Raw genomic sequence first — 6,356 nt, 5'->3', positions numbered from 1 at the left:
TTTATTCATTACTGCTACTGTGTTATACTGCATTACTATTAACTGCTATATATTCCTGTTTACCATTATTTTTGCTGTTTATAGTATGAAACAATGACACTGTTCTGAACTATTATCCTCTAATTAATCCTACCTGTCAGAACTGGTCCACACCCATGTATGCGTGACAACCACCTGCCTAAGCTAGGAGACGCACGTCTCCAATTATGTGGGACCAGAACCCTGCATGCAAAGGACAGGAGACGCCCGTCTCCATGCTCTGTCCCCCAGCAGACTGACTGCCTGAGACGCGCGTCTCCCAAGGGCAGCAGTCTGCGTTTGACCACGCAGAAGAAGCATCTTTACTCCCTTTTGAATTTTGAATTTGAATTTCAAAATTCATCATTCAATCTTCTTCATTCTCCCCATTATTTCTTCCATTTAAACACCATAAACCTCATTCATCCTCCATCATTCACCTCTTTAACTCTACATCATTTCCCATTTCTCCATTCCATTCAAACTTCAAACACCACCATAATTCCATTTTAATTCTACATTAACCACACCATTTTCAAACCTCACTATAAAACCACACCACCACCACTCTTCTTCTTCACAACCTCCAAACCATTTTCTACTCTTCTACTCTCCATACTATTTTTCTTTCCAAACACATCATGCCTCCACGTTCAATCATCCGTAGTGTGCGTCCAGAGAGGCCACCTCCCAACCTTGCAAATATTATCTTTCGAGAGGATGACAACGATGCTCAAAGAACAAAATACCTTGCATTCTATGAACGTTCGGTTGTTCCCACAAAATTTGTGAACATCGAATGTCTAGAAACTCTGGGTCTCATAGATGGTGTCACCCGTTTACTCACTAAATCTAGCCTACACCATCTTTGTACCGAACCCGTACCAACTTATGAGCCGCTCGTCTTAGAGTTCTTGAGCTCTTTCAATTACGACACTCCTTCTGATCAACCGCTCTTAACCGGTAGCATCCAATTTCAGATGTTCAACCTTGAATTTACTCTGGATCAAGAAGTAGTGGCTACGTACTTGCATTTTAATAATGCACCAAATGCTCTCCGCACAATATTTCAAGAACTCGATGGTCGATCTTGGGAAGAACTTGCTTTCGAATTTTGGTTTAATCTCACTGGCGAAATTCCTACCGGTTGGAGGGCTCTACATGCTTCTCATATTCAAAACCCCGCCATACGTTATTTTCAACGTGTTTTGGGGCACACTATTTTTGCAAGATCCAACAACCATAAGGTAAACCAAAATGAATTTTTTTCCTCTACTGTGCGCTAAACAATATCCGTTTCAATGCCGCACCTTTTATGCTCCAACACATCCAAGGCTGCATCAACTCCCCTGCTACAAACCCCTTCCTGTTTGGCGGAATTATTACCTCCTTGGCCTGTGCCTTAGGTCTTGGTGATGACCTCATCTCCCTCTCTCATCTCATGATGCCTGCTCAATCACTCGATCTCACCTACTGCCGTGACTCTCACTTGGTTTCACCCCGCCATGATGGCCGCTACACTTTGGTCGTCAACAAAGTTCTGATTCCTTATGTCATCCTGCCATGCCCAGAGCAAATCAACATCCGTTATGTTCAGCGTTGGAGGCTCATTAATGACAATCCGCAAGATAACCAACCTGAACATCCTAATGAACCTGTGGATGCAATGGAAGATGAACTCAACCAAGACCAAGCTGATGCAAACCAACCTCCTCAAAACAACCCTCCGCCTATCACTCTTGATGCCATGTATGCTGCTATTCAACGCCAAGATCAACTCTTTCAAGCTATGCAGACAAATCAAAGCGAAACACTAAGGCTCATTCGAGAGATGCAACAAGAGCACCGTGACTATGCTATTAGGAACGAAGGTCAATACACCGAAATTGCTACACAATTGCATGATCTTAACATTCGTGTAAGTGGCTCTCCTACTGATAGACGTCGCCGTGTTCGTACAAGAGGCGCAAGCAGTTCTCGCAACCGCAACACTGAGGAGTAGTTCACATGCATTGAGGACACTGCATCATTTAAGTCTGGGGGAGTCGTATTACTTGCTTTATTTTTATTTCCTTTTAGTTTATTTCCCTCCCTTTCAATTTTATTTCCCTTCCTTGTAATGTTTTTCCAATTCAATAAAGTATATTTATGGAATTTCAAGTCTTATATGTATAATTCTGTAGTTATTATAATTTCTTCCATTTTCTTGAGCCATAACAAAATTTTTTACTCCAAAACGATAAACGCACAACTCCACACGTTCGAGAAATACGAAGCTACTCAAACACTCAACGCATAGAAATTGATAAAGATTCAAGCCAATACCCTTATTGTCCCAACACTCTAAAACCCCCAAGTATGCGTAACCGATTTGAATACCCTTTATACCGAAACCATCGACTTTAATTTTTGAAGTAACCCTTAGTAGTTTATTCTAGCAGTCGGCACCGTCTTAGATACCAACTACGCAGAGAGTCGATGAATATAAGTGTATGATCCTCATAATAATAATTATGTGCTTAACCGCTAAAAAGAAATGTGCCTACTAAGTAAGGTGATCCTCACAAGATCATTTAACCTAACGGTCACAAATCTCAAATACAAAGGATTTAAAAACTCATCGTTGATTGGTTCAGAAGATATCTGGTACTGAACTTGGTAGGAAGGACTGCTGTCCGATTCCCCACAATCTACAAATGAGCGCCAAGGAGTATACCACATAAATGTGCCATAACTCCATGAGAAGGATCATAGTCACTAACCGACTACTCTGCTATGTGCGTGTCAAGATAAAGGGCTTAATGTGATTGCGCGCGAATGAAAAGGGTAAAACAAGATGACGAGTCAAGGTCAAGCTATAATAGCATGATTCGGATTGGTATGCATGCTGGGAGTTGTCTAGTGTCGCTACTATAAGCTTATTGCTAGGATCTGCAACATTATTTTCAAACAAAAACACTATGTAGCTGAGTATGACCGAACGACGTGGTGGAAACGTATTTCATTTCGCTGTCCTCCTATCTTTATCTTATTATTTTGCTTGAGGACAAGCAAAGGTTCAAGTCTGGGGGAATTTGATAACACGATTTTATATCGTATATTTAGCTTGAAATCCGTAGATATTTATAGCATTTTCCGTTTATTATACTGATTTATTATGATATTACGCGAGTATTTGCTTTGTTTCAGGTTTTACGCCCTTATTAAGACTATTTGTGAAAAAGGAAAGAAATGGAGCTAAAATTAATGCTATTTGTGCCTAAAAGATGAAAAGGGGGTGCTAAACCAAGAAAGAGGTACAAACAAGGCCCAAAAGTGCAAAAGTGCTAGTCCAGCCCACGAAGGAACCATTTGTGAGTGGCCCAACTAAATTCTGCAAAGAGGAGACGCACGTCTCCAACGTCTCATTGGCCACGTCAGCAAGGGGAGACGCACGTGTTCAGTCCCCTATATTTTCTCCACTTGAGACGCACGTCTCAAGTCATTCAAAGGAGCTTCCCCAAAAAGCGGAGACGCACGTCTCCAAGTCCAAGTCAGCTGAGGTCCCTCTTTTCACGCAACGCAACTGCAAAGCCTCCCCTATAAAAGGAGACTGATACCTCAGTTCTCCAGGTCCGATTTCCTGCTAACGAAGTGCTGCCGAAATTGTTCCGCGCTTATTATTTTTCTTCCTGCTTTCATTTAAACAGTTTATTTTCTCACAACAATTTCTACACCGGAAATTGTTGTGAACCTTTTATAAATCTAGCCTTACGTTAGATTTATCGCTTTTATTTCCTTGTTTTAATTTCCGTCCGTTTAAATTCCGAAGAACGATCCAGCCAACCTGTGGTGGAAGTGCGGTACTTGAAGATTCAATTGCAATTTATTTTATTCAGGTTTATTATTTACCGCATTTATTTATATTAATATTGCATGATATATCATATGCCAATTAACATGCCTTTTATTATAAGCCAAATTAATTTATGCATGCTTAACCGTATTAATATGTCTGGCTAATTTACTAAGATATCGGTATGTAAAGTAAGTTGACTGTGGGATCCGAAATAAATTGGCTTAAACTATGTTTTATTAATTATCACTTGTTTTTGGTTTGTATGTCTAATTTAATTAGTAAGTCTTAAAACCAATAGAGCGAAAGTTTGAGGGTTTAAGACGGTCAAAGGTTAAAATCAATAGAGCGAAAGTTTGAGATCTTTAACTGGATAGTAGACATAGGACATTAGTTTTAAGGATGGCGAAAGCGTATTAAAACCAATTAGGACTTAGTTATTTTCAAAAAATGTTTTTACACCCGAGCGGGATGGCGAAAGCGTACGTTAGGGATATTAGCATGTTCCGAGTCAACAGAGCGAAAGTTTGAGATTAGGAGATTTAAATAGATAACAACTTCATAAAACAGGCATTTTATTAATTATGTTGTTTCCAAAAAGCTTTTCTAATATCTAATGGGATGGCGAAAGCGTACATTAAGAGTTAGGATAGTAATCTAAATCAACAGAGCGAAAGTTTGAGACGAGGATTTTTAACCAATTGAATTAGTAAAGATTTTTAATTGAATTATGCATTAGCCAATGGACCTTTGGATCACCTAAAGTTAAACGAAATACATACTGATATCTGTTTATTATAATATTTCTTTTTATTCACAAACACTCTCCCTTAGGAACAATAAAATTATTAGTAGCCTTAGCTTTACATAGTAACCTTAGATAACGGTAGATCGATTCATAGTCCCTGTGGATTCGATATCTTTTAAAACTACACGACACGACTGTGCACTTGCAGTCATCAGATTTATAGACACGTAAAGTCGCGATCAACAAATATTACATAATATAACGAACAGTACGACGAATAAAATGATCGGTACATTATTTGAAAGCGAAAGATACGACAAACTTTAAAAATGACGATTAAAAATCCATGCTATAAATAACAACATATAGATGCACGGGAGTGTAAACATCCCAGGTCCGCATTTTTCAGGACTATGCAGACAGAAAAAGGACATGATCACCACCAAAACAGTGATGACCATAAGAAAAAACGTATCCATCCACTTTGCCATTTTTGCCGGGGAAGAAGAGAAAATAATTAGGAGATAGAAATTTGGGAAATGAGTGAAATTTGATGTGAGAATTTATGGAAAAAATGAGGGGTATTTATAGAGTGAAAAGAAGGATGGAGATGTTGGGGAATGAAGTGATGCCGTACAAAAAAGGAAAATTTGAGTGGTAGTAGGATTTGAAAGAAAGTGTATGGTAGGGTTTGAAAAGAGAGATGTATGGAATAAAGTTAGGATTTGATTTGAAAGAAAGAGATTTGAAAAGAAAGGAAAAGATTTGAAAATAATATAGTATAGTACAAAAATTAGTGGGAAACAAAACCAATAATAAATTAATTGTTACCAGTACAGTTTGAATTCTCGGACTCTGCGCCTGCAAAAATTTAATTCTGTACCAATTGCGTCAGTACTATTTTTCTGCAAATAAATCTCAAATAAACAGCGTGTGTGAAGTGACAAACAGTACTTGGCGTTTGTGTAAGAATAAATTCAACAGCGAACCAAAATACCGTATAAGAAATATTCTAAAAACCGAGTATTCATAAAATCAGGATATTTATGAAATAAAATCCAAGATTATATGAAACTCCCAATTTTTAGACAGAAGTCTATTGCCTTCTTTCTGAAAAAGATGCGGGCAAATTTTGGGGTATAATACATTCATCAAAACAATTGATAACCATATTTACCATGAACAACATCAATTTGCATAACAAGCAGAAGCAATCACATTATAACAACACACATCATTGCACATATTCAATTATGCAAACAAAAAATCTTTGCATCTCATCAACTATGCAAACAAGAATAAAATACATTTGGAGAAAGAGATACTTTTCAAAATAAAATTAAGTTATTGTTGTTTTCTTTATTTCACATGGTAGAGCATTCAATTTAAGGAACAACGTCCAAAACGGCGTCTAAAACGGACTTACGGTTTGAAAGTTAGGAGCTTTTAAAGTTAAGTGAAATTTAAGAAAATCTGTGGAACCCGGTTCCTCCCCATTTGGGAACCGGTTCCTGCTGAACAAAATCACCTTGTTTCGGGTTTTTACTATGGGAAACCGGTTCCTCCCACCTGGGAACCGGTTCCTGACGCTGCTGTAGCAGAAAACTCCAATTTTATGACTTTTCTTCATTCCTATTTTCACTATCAACACCAAATACGAACCCACACATTATGATGACCAATTTTCATCAGTTTTCATGATTCTAACACAACAACAATGCAATATAACTATCATCCATCAATTATAACAAACCA

This window comes from Vicia villosa, unplaced genomic scaffold (genome assembly GCF_029867415.1).
Source record: "Vicia villosa cultivar HV-30 ecotype Madison, WI unplaced genomic scaffold, Vvil1.0 ctg.000248F_1_1, whole genome shotgun sequence".
NCBI lineage: Eukaryota > Viridiplantae > Streptophyta > Magnoliopsida > Fabales > Fabaceae > Vicia > Vicia villosa.
Note: the sequence above shows the minus strand (reverse complement) of the source record.